Source organism: Rattus norvegicus, chromosome 2, assembly GCF_021556685.1.
Source record: "Rattus norvegicus strain SHRSP/BbbUtx chromosome 2, alternate assembly SHRSP_T2T, whole genome shotgun sequence".
NCBI classification, from domain to species: domain Eukaryota; kingdom Metazoa; phylum Chordata; class Mammalia; order Rodentia; family Muridae; genus Rattus; species Rattus norvegicus.
The window spans coordinates 205,698,543-205,715,313 of record NC_141535.1 but is presented as its reverse complement, the minus strand read 5'-3'; positions in this window follow the sequence as shown (position 1 = coordinate 205,715,313).

The window sequence follows — 16,771 nt, the reverse complement described above, 5'->3', positions numbered from 1 at the left end:
AAAATTGGGGGTGATAAGAAAAGAGAGAGGGGAGCCCCCATGGAGGCATCTGGTTGGAGCCTTCACCAGGATCTGAGCAAGAATTCCAGCTTAAGACCCCTCACCCTTCCGAGGCACACAGCCGAAGACTCCCAGGAACCACACAAGAAGTTCATCTATTTACAGGGAAAGGACCTGCATTAACCCTCTTGTGCAATCTTCTTTGTTTCTGGTTCTGTCAGATTACATTTCCATTGGAAGCATCGGTGGAGCTTCCTCCTATGTCAACCACTCTTACCGAAGGGAGATTTCTTAGTACCAATATGAAACGTAGCTCAAGAGCCCCCAACATGGTAGACTACACAGCGAATGCTAAGATGATTAATGGCTTCCTGTCTCGTGAGAAGCCCATTCCCATTCTTGGTACTGCTTACTTCACTCTGTGCTCTCTTGGGAAGCACGTAACCGCACTTTGTATCTGAACCCTTCTGTATAACCCTGAATTAAAATATCTCTAATAAAATCCCCAACTTATTTCACAACCTGACTAGTCCTGAAATCATTTTCATCTTCAAAGCTGCAAAACCAAGTCCGGCTTGAGCTGAGAGCCTCAAGACTTAGGAGAACTTTTCAGTTTGCCGATGGTCGCAGTGTGGAGAAATGTCTCTCCTACCTCACTGTTGTCTCTTTCTTTTCTAGGTAATAGAGAATTATATCTTTTTACTTCCATTTTGCCAGGGTCTCTGGAAACACCACAGCCAGCAGTATCCGTCTAGGAGAGGCAAGAAGGCAGTTCAGTTCCAGAGGACTCAGTGGTTGCTGTTGGTTCTAACTTCAGGAGTCTGACCTCAAGTGATTTATTTTAGGCATGTTTAAGTACAGTGCATTTTGGAAAAAAAATTTCCCAGTGATAATTAGTTCAGTCACATTTGCACAGCCAAGCTTTAGACATGACTACATTGAAACTCTTTGTAAAGTACAGGTGACATTGTCCATAAAGATAGGTTATACAGATTAACTGAGAAAGCATGCTCAAGGTAGGAGCATGGAAGGGAGAGTAGTACCATAGCTTGACTGAGACAAATAAGGCCAAGATAAAGGTCTGGGGAGAAGGATGTGGTGTGGCCTGGCCACACAGTGCAGAGGTCACTAGGCTATCAACCATGCGTGCTTCTTGCCTCCTAGGTAGGAAACAGCTTGTACTTTTCTTTCTTTGAACAGATACACTGTGTGTTTAATATTTCTGGTTCCTCAAGTGCTTTTAAGTGAGCGTAAGGAGCTATGTGCCTCACATGCCATTTCATGGTCACTTCTAAGTATTGAGGGTCAAGATATTTTCCTTCCATTTCAAGCCAATGAAATAACATCTTCTATAGCACATGCATAAAAAGTGCTGGCCAGTTGTAGCTAAGGGAGGTGGGCACTTTTAGGATATACCTTCTATAATTGTATGTGTCCATTGAGGGAACTATTTAAAACATTGTTAAAGTACCTATTAACATCTTGTTTCTGTTGTTTTGGTTAAGACTCTTTTTATTAAAAAATATTTATTTTTACACTCCAGATTTTATTCCCCTCCCTGTCCACCCTCTGATTGTTCCACATCCTATATTTCTGCCCACTCCCAGTTTCCACTAGGATGTCCCCACCCTACCCACCCCACCAGACCTCTAAACTTCATGGAGCCTCCAGTCTCTTGAGGGTTAAGTGCGTCTTCTCTGACTGAACTCAGACCTGGGAACCCTCTGCTGTACATGTGGCAGGGGCCTCATCTCAGTTGGTGTATGTTGCCTAGTTGGTGATCCAGTGTCTGAGAGAACTGGGGGTCCAGGTTCATTGAGACTCCTGGTCCTTGGTTAAGAGTCTTTGTAGGATTTTGCAGTGAAGGGTTGGGAATGTGGCTCAGTTGGTAACTAATATTCTTGCCTAGGAAGCAGGAAGCCCTAGAGTGATAACCTTTGTATGGTGGTACACACCAGTTATCCCACAAGCCAGGAAGTAGAGTTAGGGATATCAGAAGCTCAAGGGCGTCCTTGGCTATACAAAGACACTGCTGAAGGAAAGAAGATGGAGACAGAGAGAAAAGAAGGAAGTAAGGAGAGAAGGAAGGAAAGAAGAAAAGAAAAGAAGGAAGACAGGAATAAAAACTTCATGATGAACCAGCCAGGGTCTGGAGAAAACCCATTCATTCTTTGCTCATTATCCCAGTAAATTCTCTGTGGAGAGGCACTCCTGTCTGTTATCCTTCCTTTCAGACATGAGCCTTAATTACTCACAGCTTCAGAGGGGCTCATCCTCTCACAGCAGGGAAGGCATGGTGGAGTTCATGGTAGCGCCATTCGATCATGTTGGATTGGGAAGTAGACCATATAGAGAACTGAGGGCTAGCCTCTTAACCTTCAAAGATTCTCCCTCAGTGATCTACTTCTCCCAGCCAGGCTCTACTTCTTTAAAGCTCCACAGACCTTCAAAGCAGTGCCTCCAGCTGCAGCAGTAGTGTTAAAAATGTGAGTTCGTGGGCAGGCATTTCAGACCCACACAAAGATGATGCTGACCCCAACATATGCTTTCGTCTACGAATACACATAGTCTCTCTAATAAAATTTGAAGTCGGCAAAGAACTTTAGTGCTCCTTACTTGTTGTAAGTAATAAATCTCTTTCCGCTCTTTTATGTTCAGGCTGTTGACTTGCATGTTCTATGATGCAATCCCAATTGTATCGTTACAGTAGAAGCAGGCTAAGAAATGCTTGATGAAAATACAAGCCTAAAGCTGGTGATCCTTCTGTTGTTGTCAGTGGCTTTAGCTTTTTGCTGCTTGTCTCTCTGAGAAGGAGTGAGATCTGCTCCTCACTAATTTCTCAGCCATTGTATGTCCTCTTGGTAATTAGGAGGCTATGCTGTTTCCTCACATGCCAGATGATTTGACTGTGCTTTTCTTACATGCTTGTGCCACACCTTCTAACTGTCATGATCCCCATAGGACACTTTTTCAACTCTGAACTTCTTTCCCGGCTTGACATCTTATAGTCTGGATGTCAGGGATCGCCATGCTCATGCTGAATGGAGGAAGGCATGTCCTGTAGTGGCTTCCTGGTCCTGACCAGAAAAGCCAGAAGAAACCGCTTCCTGTGATAAAGCAGGCACAAGAATGGGTTACTTGGCATGTCCCTATGATGCATCAACTTGACTGGGTGCCCTGAAATCTGAGAATCAGTATTTCTAGTTGTGCTAAGGAGGGTGTTTCCAGAAGAGATGGGTATTCAGATCACAGAGTGAAGAGAAGCTTCCCTTTAAATGGAGGTAGGCATTGTCTAATTCTGCCAGGGTCTGGGTTCAACAAAAAGCCATAGGAAGTGTGTCTGTGCCCTGCTTGGCTAACATTTCCATCTTTTCTTGTCCTTTGATATCAGAACTTCTGAACCTCAGCCTATGCCCTTGGTTGGGAACACAGACCATGATCCTCCCTAGTTCTAGTTTAATGTGAGTCTCCTTGGCTTCTGTAATACTAATACTGTGAGAAGTTCATAAGAACTTGTCTGAGCCTACTTCTGACTCTCTGCAGAAATTTAATTCAAGGTCCTTGGGCTTAGAAAATCTAATCTTTCCAGTGGTCTCACCAAGATATTTCTACTTGAGTTATTGTTTCAAGTGTCTCAGGCCCTGAGATAAAACATGTGAGTGTGGAGTTTCAGGAGCTTACACTCCAGCTTGTGTTAGCATTCAGTGCCATGTCCTGTTCCTTTAGCTCAATCAAGACCCTGAAACTTCCTCTTGGACCAAACCTTCAGCTCAAATTCAAAATCCTGTGGAGAACTAAAGGATAGTAGGAGCTTCATGTTGGAAGTGGGTGTCAGCCTCTGGTGCTTTCCTTTTCTTTCATAATGATCTGACGTCTAACTGAGGGGAATGGGTTCCTCCTTCACTCTGGATCATACTCTCTGTCTGGGTGACAGACCTTTGTTCCCTGAAGGGCCTGAGCTCTTCAGAACTTCTTGATCACCTCCTCTTACATGTCTCATAGCTATCCTGGGATTAGACTTTGCTGCAGAATACTGGATACTGCTTTGGTTTCCCGAATTCTCTCTCTGCGAATTGCTGCTCCGCTTACTCTCTGTGCTCCCCGGAAGTGCTCTAGCTGTGACTGTGTCACCTTGACTTTCCCTAGTATCTGCTGTCAGTGGAGAATTCAGCCAGAGGCCTGTGTGCTAGGGATCAGCCGTCTTTTCATCCACACACCCCAAGAGAAACGGTCTAAGGACAATGATAAGGATATGTTCTTATCATCATTCAGCTTAAAACCCTTCCCACTCTCCTTGATGTCCTTGATGTTCTTCAGGAGAACATGGCTGAGCTTGCTTCTGATTCTTTGGAAAACTCTAATCGAAGGTCCTAGGGCTCAGATACTCTACCTTGCCAGTGAGCTCACTCAGATTATTTCTAGATTTTAATTGAGTCGCTGTGTCCTAGATCCTTCGGGTAAAATTCCAATGCCTCGTTGCCACTGTCCGTCACCAGCCTGCAGGACAGAGAAGCTCCCCACAATGGGTAAAAAAGCTCAGCACTGGGTCTGGTGTAAACTACCTGTGGGGCCTCACTTCCTCGGCTTCAATTTCTTTGTCTGTGGAAAGGTCATTTTTAACTCAGTTATAGTGGGGATTAAACAAGCTAATGTGCCTAACACATTTAGGGTACACCTTGGCACACAGTAGTCATCATGTACATGTTGCCTGTTATTAGTTTTCAAGCTTGAGTGTCCAGACTGCAGAAGTTACCATGTATTCCATTCAGGCTACGCTGCCAATGTTCCCCTGGAACATGTTCTTTTATATTTACATCGATGCCCGGGTTCTTCCCCAAGCACAAGATACATTTCTTGTTCCCGAAGCTGGCCTCAGTTCTGGCTGTCTCTCCAAACTTAGCAGAACTTCTCCTTAGGAAGAAGACCTCCTTTTTTCCCTGGTGATTTGGGCGACTCCTCTATCACACACCAGCAGCACATCCTATCACACATTCTTCTAACGAGTAGTTCCCACACTGTTTCTCTTGCGTCAGGGGTCCTCATCAGAGGAGGTGCAGGTTCCTTGGCCTTTGCTTCTCTAGGCTGCAGAATGGTCTTCGCAGAATGTAAAGAGTCAGGTATGGGTCTCGCTGTTTGAAAAGTGACCATTACTTTACCCTCCTAGGCAGCCACAGAAGCCAAGTTTAACCATCCTGTCATGCCAGTCTTGACTGATACAAGCCACCAGTCACACGACATGGACCCGGACCCTATGTTATGATGGCTCACTATGGGACAGTACTTCTTAGGGCCTCATCTGAAACATTGGAGATGTCTTTACTGGAGATGTCATTACCTTGATAAATTGCCTGGGAGACAAACCTTTGTGTCTATGGGGAATTGGTTGAGGTGGGAAGATCTATTTACTCTAAATATGGACAGCATTATCCCATGAACTGGAATTCTGGACCGAATAAGCAGTATCAGAGGTGAGTATCAGATTTCTTCTCTCTGTTCTCTGACTATGGATGTACAGTGACCAACTGCCCACTGACCCCAGGACATGACTTTCTAGCCACGGTGGGCTAAATTAATATTTAAACTGTGATGTAAAATAAACTCATAAGTTGTCTTTCCCAGGTATTTTGTCACAAGAGTAAGACACCTTCAGACTGTTTGCCTCCCTCCCATTGGATACATCAGCCTTACAGAACTCAGGGAGAAAGTGCTTTATCTCCACGTACATGGAAAGATTGCAAAAGATTATTACACTCATCTATTTCTGTGTATGTGTGTGAAATGTGTGCCATAGTGAGTGTGGCGGTCAGGGGACACTTTGTTGGGGGTCATTTCTCTCCGTCCACCATGTGGGTCTGTGGGATCAAACTCAGGTTGTCAGACTCGTCAGCAAGTGCCTTCTATGGAGCCGTCTCATCCAACTTAAATGTCTCTGTTCAGCCGTATGTGTGGTCACGATTGACATGTTCTCAGAAGACCTCCAAGAAGAGATCAGGTTGAAGAAATCAAATGTTAGAAACATCAATTGGAGAAATTTCTAGTTATCCCTGTCATACTCTTTCAGTTATTAGCTGCAATTTACACAGAGCATTGCTGAAATCCAACCCGAAGGCTTCCTGTGCTGCATGTCTGGCAGCTGGCTCTGTCCACATCAGTAGATTCTGTGAAATAATGCTCTTATGGAAGTCTTAGTTGGTACCTGGGGACAATTCTCATAGAAAGAGAAGCATGCACCCTGATTTCTCTCTTTTGCTCTTTGGAGTGTGTTGTGACAGCTACAGGTATCACAGCCATGGTAGAACATGGGGCCAAGGCTTTCCACCTAGAGCAGAATGAAAAGCAGAGAGAGGCTTAGGCCATAAAGCATCTATAGCACCCTTGACGTTTGCCAGGGATCTTTTTCCACTTTCTGTCTCGGCATCTCAACCGAGTCCAGCTGGTCTATGTGCCATTTGATGCTTTTAGATGAATTTAGACTACGTCTCAGAAACCAGCCTCAGATCAACATCCCTGCTAGTTCCAGGTTCCGTTAACTTCAAGTCTATACAAGCCTTGTCCTAGCTTCCGTGTACCTTTCTCGCCTCTCCTCCTCTTCTGGGATTCCTGACCTTTCCTAGACTCTTTAGTTTTTTTCCCTTCATTTGAATTTGATACATTTCAACAGCATCAGACCAGCTTCCCAACTTGAACCAGCTTATTATCAAAACTGAAATCTCTAACCCTGGCTTGCTGATCTGTGTCTATACCCTCCAGATACCCTTTCATTCTTAGTGCCCATGAAAAGAAACCGCACCAAGGAGGTTGAGAACCCTGGGAAATCAGCTAAAGGAAACTTGAATGGGAGCCATGGGATCTGGGTTTAAGAGCTTTAAGGTAGCTGTGCACTATTTCATAGGCCAATCATTTCTGCTCTCAGTGATTCACCAGGGATTTCGTGGCCCCCAGAACCTATGGTCGAAAGATGGGACTTACTGATTTGTGAGGGAAAACATTTTGAAGTAGTCATAAAGAGGCCATCAGCTGAGGGAAAGCCATAGCCACCTGGCCTCACACTCCATCAGCATGGTTCCCGGCAGCTCAGTCTCCCCCTTGGGATGTGTTCATTTCCCAGTGTTAACCTTAATCACCAGCTTAATTGTCGTTTCTTACAGATGATTATGGCTTTCTCTGATGAGATCTGATCCCATTAGGCCAAGGGTTTAGCCTCCTGCACCCTGTTGCTCCCTATGGGTCGACCCCCATCTACAAAGGTTACAGATGCCTCATTAGACCTCAGAGAGGGAAGCTTTGGGTTGAGTAACCTGTCTTTCTCAAAGTGGTTCCCCACATGGGACTGTGTTTTAATTAGCCTTCAATTCCGTGCAAGTATTTGACATCACACTCAAAGGGTGCAGATTTATATGCATGGGCAAAACTTGGGGTTCCTTTTTAAGCTGACATTTCTCAGTCTGGGTCTTTGGACAAAGGCCTAGCAGCAGCAACAACCTCTCCTGTCTACTTGCACAAAGGTGCCACAAATTGCTATGTTCTTTTTCATTTTCCTTTAGGTTTACATTTCCTAAAAGCTGCCGGTGTGATGGACAGACAGCACAGTGTGGGGGAAACGTGTGAAGCGGTAGCTAGCCTACTAGATTGCCCAAGCGAACCAACAGGGCGATTTTATTGTCTTCGGCAGCAATGGCCCTTTGTCTCTGTGTTCTGTTCCTTTAGTTGCCATGCAAGTCACACAGAAGCTGGAATAATAGTAGCTAGACTGGGAGCAGAGACTTTGGCAGTCTGAGCAATCTTGTTTGAACTCTGGGACCCGGGAAGGCCGGTTTTGCTCCCCCCCCTTACTTTTTTAACTGCTGTTCAGCTTTTTGTGCTTAATGAGGCATTTCCAAAAGGAAAACCAGCAAACACACAAAGCACGAGTACTGCCCTTTAAGGAATTGCTTTCTAAATTCTTCATCAGCATACAGTCCTACAATGAATGCCAGTTTAAGGCTGGCTGTGCTGCAATCCACCGCACCACCGGCGATCGAGCCAGACTGGGTGGTTTCCTTAGCGGAGCCACTGTTTAATATCCGCTTCCATTAACGGAGAAAGCTATTGGACAAATTAACTTTCTGAGGCTAAATAATTACTCAGTTAATTAAATACCTTTCTGGTCAGTGGTTCCTGGTTTGGGGACTGAATATCTTTGGAATAACCTTAATGTGAAGGCAGGCCATGCTAAGTCTGTCCACAGTCACAAAGAACAGAATAGCTTTTCTTTTTCATCTGTGTAAAGATGCAGCTTCAGATCGTGAAGGGAAGTTCTGCCATCAAAACGTAGATAAATTAGACCCTGAGGAGATTTCTCAGGGAGTAAAGTGCCGTAAAATCAATGAGGACCCAAGTTCAGATCTCTGGCACCCACGTAAGAATGTGATGTGCACGTCTTTAACCACAGGGCAGGGTGGGGAGTAGAGACAAACAGGGTCACAGAGACTCAATGGCCAGTCTAGCAGGAAACATTGATTCAATGAGAGACTCTGTTTTAAAAATTGAAGTGGTGAGCAATGAAGGAAGAGCCTCAACGATGACCTTTGGCTTCCACACATGCAGACCCCTCCACACATTTATTTGTTTAACACGTGTATGTAGGCACACATGTACACACGCACACACACACTACTGCTACCTGAACTGCAGCTTTTGGGGTATATCATTCACGCAACAGATTCAAAACAAACATCTGCCATAATTGGGGTGGAGTCTCAATGTTTTTGGTTTGTTCTTTTTTTGTTTGTTTTTGAGATGGAGTCTATCTGTGGCCAGGGCTAGTCTTGAACTCTCAGTTCTGTCTGAGAGGCTTCTGAGGTTCTAGGAGTGTCCATTACACTTGGCCCCTCAGTGCTTTAAAGTGTTATTTTAGGGTTCTTCGAGGGCACAAATGCTTTGGAAACTCCTCTGTACACTTTTCTCATTATGCAGAGAAGTTCCAGGAGCATTTTGGGTGCTGGACTAACAGATACTGAAGGGATACTAGAGAATGGCTGGTAGCTATTATTAGCGATCTAGCAGAGAAATTTAGGACAAATTCTGGGTTCAAGGTCACATGATCGAAAGAGGGCAATATAGGGACTATTCTTGCATTTATATCTTGCCTCTTCCTGGGTGATGTAGAAGTTGGTGGGAAGCAGAGAAAAGCCGTTGTTGACGGTCTATCTTTAGAGGATTGCCCAGAGTTGAGTTTGAGATTTCAAGCGTGGCATCATTCAGTGAGTGTTGGCTTGTGGTTAATCTTCATTCTTTTTCAAGCAGAAGGAACTGAGGAAGCTGAGAAGGCAGAAGATGATCCAACCTCTCTGTATGTTTCTCTCCCAGCATGAGTTTGGAAAGATTGCCTGACTTGTGTAGAAAGAATCTCTTGTGTAGTGTATGGAGGCATCACCTGTCAATAAAAAGCTGCTGGCCAATGAGCTGGGTCTGGAAATAGGAGGTGGGAGTTCTGGTAGAGAGACAGGAACTCTGGGATAGAGTCAGGTACCGATTCACCCCAGTCTCTGAGGAGACAGGCACACGAAATTGAGAAGAGGTAACGAGCCATGTGGGACTCATAGAACAGAATAAATGGGTTAATTAAGTTACAAGCTAGTTAAGGAACAAGCCCAAGCTTACGGTCTAGACATCTATTCATATATAATTAAGTCTCAAAGTTGTTATTTGGGGAACTGATGTGTGGGTGAAAAAGCCCACAGTTACAAGCTCACCTTCCCCAAAAGGAGGCTGGAGCACTCCTATTCCATAAGGGTCCTGACCTTACACACAGGGTTTATAACTGACAAGCAGAGCTTGCTAAGTCCCCAGCCATTACATCACCGTTAGGTTACAGCCTTTGCCTCTAATCACATTGCTACTCACAGCCTATAAATATTTCAGTTTCCTTTCCTTATTGAAGACTTTCTTCAATAAGACTTCATTTCTGAAGGTTTCTGTGTCACATTAAATTTTAATTATATAAATCTGATACATTTTCCTCTTGATATGTATCATTTGTTATGGTCTCCAACGTTGTGATGATGGAGGAAACACTACCATTCTTTTCCTTTGTTTCGGCAGAAACAATGGCAAACTTTTCCAGGCTAAACAGCCTCTGTCCCTGACTAGAAAATTTATGGCTTGAGAGCCAACCAGGAGGTTTCATTTATAACGATGTGTCAGGATCTGTCCGAGAGCCATCGTTCTCTCCTTTGTATTCATAACTGTATCGAGCATTGTTTGAAGGCTCAGGACTTGAAACAATCCTCAGATCCAAGAACATGAAGTAGATTCTGCAAAGTGTAGGGTAAAGATGCTGAGGGACTGAACACAAGTCTTCCAAATGGCCTTTGTGTGTAAGTGTACCTGAAAGAGCTCCTGAAGCCACAGGCTCCTGCCTAGGTTACTGGTGGTGAGCAACATTCTGACACTGAAAAGGATTTTGCTTAGTAAGACATGGCATTTAAACCATAGCCATGAGTCTGTAGAATTTGATCTAAAATATATAGAAAATAAGATAGTTAAGAAAATCAATTACTGTGTTGGTTAGTGTTACCTCAACTTACCACAAACTAGAGTCATCAGAGAGCAGGGAGTCTCAATAGAGAAAATGTCTCCATAAGATTTGGGTGCAGGAAAACCCATAGGGCATTTTCTTAGTTAGTGATTGATAGAGGAGGGCACACCCCATTATGGATGCATTCACCCCTTGGCTAGTGGTCCTGAGTTTTATAAAAATGCAGGATGAGCAAACCATGAGGAACAGGCCAGGTCAGTAAGAAGTGGCCATGGCCTCTACATCAGTTCCTGCCTCTAGGTTCCTGTCCTGTTTAAGTTCCTGTCCTCCTGGTTCTCTCTTTGCCCCATCTACTGTGAGAATGAAGACCATTTTCAGTAATCAGACTATCGACATTCCAGAAAACATCGGCATCACTCTGAAGGAACACACAGCCATAGTGAAGGGCGCCGGGGAACTCTGCGGGGGGACTTCAGTCACATCAGTGTAGAGCTGAGTCTCCTTGGAAAGAAAAAGAAAAGGCTCCGTGTTGATAAGTGGTGGGGTAACAGAAAGAACTGGCCACTGTCAGAACCATCTGCAGTCATGTTCAGAACACGATCCATGGTGTGACACTGGGCTTCGGTTACAAGATGAGGTCTGTGGATGCTCCCTTCCCAATCAACATCATTATTCAGGAGAATGGGTCTTTGGTTGAAATCTGAAATTTCTTGAGTGAAAAATAATCAGCAGGGTTCAGATGAGGACAGGTGCTGCTTGTTCTGTCTCTCAAGCCCAGGAGGATGAATTAATCCTTGAAGGAAATGATACTGAGCTTGTTTCAAATTCAGCGGCTCTGATTCAGCAAGCCACAATAGTTAAAAACAAGGCTATCAGGAAGGTTTTGGATGGCATCTATGTGTCTAAGAAGGGAACATGCAGCAGGCTGATGAATGAGACCTCAGTTTCCTAGCTCCAGAAACAAGACCCTGATCACAAGTACAATTTGGGCTCTTTGGGGAACAAGAAAAGATTTATATATATATATGTATATATATATTTATTTATTAACTTGAGTATTTTTTATTTACATTTCGAATGTTATTCCCTTTCACGGTTTCCAGGCAAACATCCCCCTAATCCCCCCTCTCTTTCTTTATGGGTGTTCCCCTCCCCACCCTCCCCCCATTGCCGCCCTCCCCCCAACAATCACGTTCACTGGGGGTTCAGTCTTAGCAGGACCCAGGGCTTTCCGTGCCACTGGTGATCTTACTAGGATATTCATTGCTACCTATGAGGTCAGAGTCCAGGGTCAGTTCATGTATAGTCTTTAGGTAGTGGCTTAGTCCCTGGAAACTCTAGTTGCTTGGCATTGTTGTTCATAAGGGGTCATGAGCCCCTTCAAGCTCTTCCAGTTCTTTCTCTGATTCCTTCAATGGGGGTCCTGTTCTCAGTTCAGTGGTTTACTGCTGGCATTCACCTCTGTATTTGCTGTATTCTGGCTGTGTCTCTCAGGAGCTATCTACATCCAGCTCCTGTCGGCCTGCACTGCTTTGCTTCATCCATCTTGTCTAATTGGGTGGCTGTATATGTATGGGCCACATGTGGGGCAGGCTCTGAATGGGGAGTTCCTTCAGTCTCTGTTTTAATCTTTGCCTCTCTCTTCCCTGCCAAGGGTATTCTTGTTCCCCTTTTAGAGAAGGAGTGAAGCATTCACATTTTGATCATCTGTCTTGAGTTTCATTTGTTCTAGGCATCTAGGGTAATTCAAGCATTTGGGCTAATAGCCAATCTCAGTGAGTGCATACCATGTATGTCTTTCTGTGATTGGGTTAGCTCACTCAGGATGATATTTTCCAGTTCCAACCATTTGCCTACGAATTCCATAAAGCCGTTGTTTTTGATAGCTGAGTAATATTCCATTGTGTAGATGTACCACATTTTCTGTATCCATTCCTCTGTTGAAGGGCATCTGGGTTCTTTCCAGCTTCTGGCTATTATAAATAAGGCTGCGATGAACATAGTGGAGCACGTGTCTTTTTTATATGTTGGGGCATCTTGTGGGTATATGCCCAAGAGAGGTATAGCTGAATCCTCAGGCAGTTCAATGTCCAATTTTCTGAGGAAGCTCCAGACTGATTTCCAGAATGGTTGTACCAGTCTGCAATCCCACCAACAATGGAGGAGTGTTCCTCTTTCTCCGCATCCTCCCCAGCATCTGCTGTCACCTGAGTTTTTGATCTCAGCCATTCTCACTGGTGTGAGGTGAAATCTCAGGGTTGTTTTGATTTGCATTTCCCCTATGACTAAAGATGTTGAACATTTCTTTAGGTGTTTCTCAGCCATTCGGCATTCCTCAGCTGTGAATTCTTTGTTTAGCTCTGAACCCTATTTTTTAATAGGGTTATTTGTCTCCCTGCGGTCTAACTTCTTGAGTTCTTTGTATATTTTGGATATAAGGCCTCTATCTGTTGTAGGATTGGTAAAAATCTTTTCCCAATCCGTTGGTTGCCGATTTGTCCTAACCACAGTGTCCTTTGCCTTACAGAAGCTTTGCAGTTTTATGAGATCCCATTTGTCGATTCTTGATCTTAGAGCATGAGCCATTGGTGTTTTGTTCAGGAAATTTTTTCCAGTGCCCATGTGTTCCAGATGCTTCCCTAGTTTTTCTTCTATTAGTTTGAGTGTATCAGGTTTGATGTGGAGGTCCTTGATCCACTTGGACTTAAGCTTTGTACAGGGTGATAAGCATGGATCGATCTGCATTCTTCTACATGTTGACCTCCAGTTGAACCAGCACCATTTGCTGAAAATGCTATCTTTTTTCCATTGGATGGTTTTGGCTCCTTTGTCAAAAATCAAGTGACCATAGGTGTGTGGGTTCATTTCTGGGTCTTCAATTCTATTCCATTGGTCTATTTGTCTGTCTCTGTACCAATACCATGCAGTTTTTATCACTATTGCTCTGTAATACTGCTTGAGTTCAGGGATAGTTATTCCCCCTGAAGTCGTTTTAATTGTTGAGGATAGTTTTAGCTATCCTGGGTTTTTTGTTATTCCATATGAATTTGCAAATTGATCTGTCTAACTCTTTGAAGAATTGGATTGGTATTTTGATGGGGATTGCATTGAATCTGTAGATCGCTTTTGGTAAAATGGCCATTTTTACTATATTAATCCTGCCAATCCCTGAGCATGGGAGATCTTTCCATCTTCTGAGGTCTTCTTCAATTTCTTTCTTCAGTGTCTTGAAGTTCTTATTGTACAGATCTTTTACTTGCTTGGTTAAAGTCACACCGAGGTACTTTATATTATTTGGGTCTATTATGAAGCGTGTCGTTTCCCTAATTTCTTTCTCGGCTTGTTTCTCTTTTGTGTAGAAGAAGGCTACTGATTTATTTGAGTTAATTTTATACCCAGCCACTTTGCTGAAGTTGTTTATCAGCTTTAGTAGTTCTCTGGTGGAACTTTTGGGATCACTTAAATAAACTATCATATCATCTGCAAATAGTGATAGTTTGACTTCTTCTTTTCCGATCTGTATCCCCTTGACCTCCTTTTGTTGTCTGATTGCTCTGGCTAGAACTTCAAGAACTATATTGAATAAGTAGGGAGAGAGTGGGCAGCCTTGTCTAGTCACTGATTTTAGTGGGATTGCTTCAAGTTTCTCTCCATTTAGTTTAATGTTAGCAACTGGTTTGCTGTATATGGCTTTTACTATGTTTAGGTATGGGCCTTGAATTCCTATTCTTTCCAGGACTTTTATCATGAAGGGGTGTTGAATTTTGTCAAATGCTTTCTCAGCATCTAATGAAATAATCATGTGGTTTTGTTCTTTCAGTTTGTTTATATAATGGATCACGTTGATGGTTTTCCGTATATTAAACCATCCCTGCGTGCCTGGGATGAAGCCTACTTGATCATGGTGGATGATTGTTTTGATGTGCTCTTGGATTCGGTTTGCCAGAATTTTATTGAATATTTTTGCGTCGATATTCATAAGGGAAATTGGTCTGAAGTTCTCTTTCTTTGTTGGGTCTTTGTGTGGTTTAGGTATAAGAGTAATTGTGGCTTCATAGAAGGAATTCGGGAGTGATCCATCTGTTTCAATTTTGTGGAATAGTTTGGATAATATTGTTATGAGGTCTTCTATGAAGGTTTGATAGAATTCTGCACTAAACCCGTCTGGACCTAGGCTCTTTTTGGTTGGGAGAACTTTAATGACTGCTTCTATTTCCTTAGGAGTTATGGGGTTGTTTAACTGGTTTATCTGTTCCTGATTTAACTTCGGTACCTGATATTTGTCTAGGAAATTGTCCATTTCCTGTAGATTTTCAAGTTTTGTTGAATATAGGCTTTTATAGTAAGATCTGATGATTTTTTGAATTTCCTCTGAATCTGTAGTTATGTCTCCCTTTTCATTTCTGATTTTGTTAATTTGGACACACTCTCTGTGTCCTCTCGTTAGTCTGGCTAAGGGTTTATCTATCTTGTTGATTTTCTCAAAGAACCAACTTTTGGTTCTGTTGATTCTTTCTATGGTCCTTTTTGTTTCTACTTGGTTGATTTCAGCTCTGAGTTTGATTATTTCCTGTTTTCTACTCCTCCTGGGTATATTTGCTTCTTTTTGCTCTAGAGCTTTTAGGTGTGCTGTCAAGCTGCTGACATATGGTCTTTCCTGTTTCTTTCTGCAGGCACACAGCGCTATGAGTTTTCCTCTTAGCACAGCTTTCATTGTGTCCCATAAGTTTGGGTATGTTGTACCTTCATTTTCATTAAATTCTAAAAAGTTTTTAATTTCTTTCTTTATTTCTTCCTTGACCAGGTTATCATTGAGTAGAGCATTGTTCAATTTCCACGTATATGTGGGCATTCTTCCCTTATTTTTATTGAAGACCAGTTTTAGGCCATGGTGGTCTGATAGCACGCATGGGATTATTTCTATCTTTCTGTACATGTTGAGGCCCGTTTTTTGACCAACTATATGGTCAATTTTGGAGAAAGTACCATGAGGAGCTGAGAAGAAGGTATATCCTTTTGCTTTAGGATAGAATGTTCTATAAATATCCGTTAAGTCCATTTGGCTCATGACTTCTCTTAGTCTGTCTACGTCTCTGTGTAATTTCTGTTTCCATGATCTGTCCCTTGATGAGAGTGGGGTGTTGAAATCTCCCACTATTATTGTGAGAGGTGCAATGTGTGTTTTGAGCTTTAGTAAGGTTTCTTTTACGTATGTAGGTGCCCTTGTATTTGGGGCATAGATATTTAGGATTGAGAGTTCATCTTGGTGGATTTTTCCTTTGATGAATATGAAGTGTCCTTCCTTATCTTTTTTGATGACTTTTAATTGAAAATTGATTTTATTTGATATTAGAATGGCTACTCCAGCTTGCTTCTTCTGACCATTTGCTTGGAAAGTTGTTTTCCAGCCTTTCACTCTGAGGTAGTGTCTGTCTTTGTCTCTATGGTGTGTTTCCTGTAGGCAGCAGAATGCAGGGTCCTCGTTGCGTATCCAGTTTGTTAATCTATGTCTTTTTATTGGGGAGTTGAGGCCATTGATGTTGAGAGATATTAAGGAATAGTGATTATTGCTTCCTGTTATATTCATATTTGGATGTGAGGTTATGTTTGTGTGCTTTTCTTCTCTTTGTTTTGTTGCCAAGGTGATTAGTTTCTTGCTTCTTCTAGGGTATAGCTTGCCTCCTTATGTTGGGCTTTACCCTTTATTATCCTTTGTAGTGCTGGATTTGTAGAAAGATATTGTGTAAATTTGGTTTTGTCATGGAATATCTTGGTTTCTCCATCTATGTTAATTGAGAGTTTTGCAGGATACAGTAACCTGGGTTGGCACTTGTGTTCTCTTAGGGTCTGTATGACATCTGTCCAGGATCTTCTGGCCTTCATAGTTTCTGGCGAAAAGTCTGGTGTGATTCTGATAGGTCTGCCTTTATATGTTACTTGTCCTTTTTCCCTTACTGCTTTTAATATTCTTTCTTTATTTTGTGCGTTTCATGTTTTGACTATTATGTGACAGGAGGTGTTTCTTTTCTGGTCCAATCTATTTGGAGTTCTGTAGGCTTCTTGTATGCCTATGGGTATCTCTTTTTTTAGGTTAGGGAAGTTTTCTTGTATGATTTTGTTGAAGATATTTACTGGTCCTTTGAGCTGGGAGTCTTCACTCTCTTCTATACCTATTATCTTTAGGTTTGATCTTCTCATTGAGTCCTGGATTTCCTGTATGTTTTGGAGCAGTAGCTTTTTCTGCTTTACATT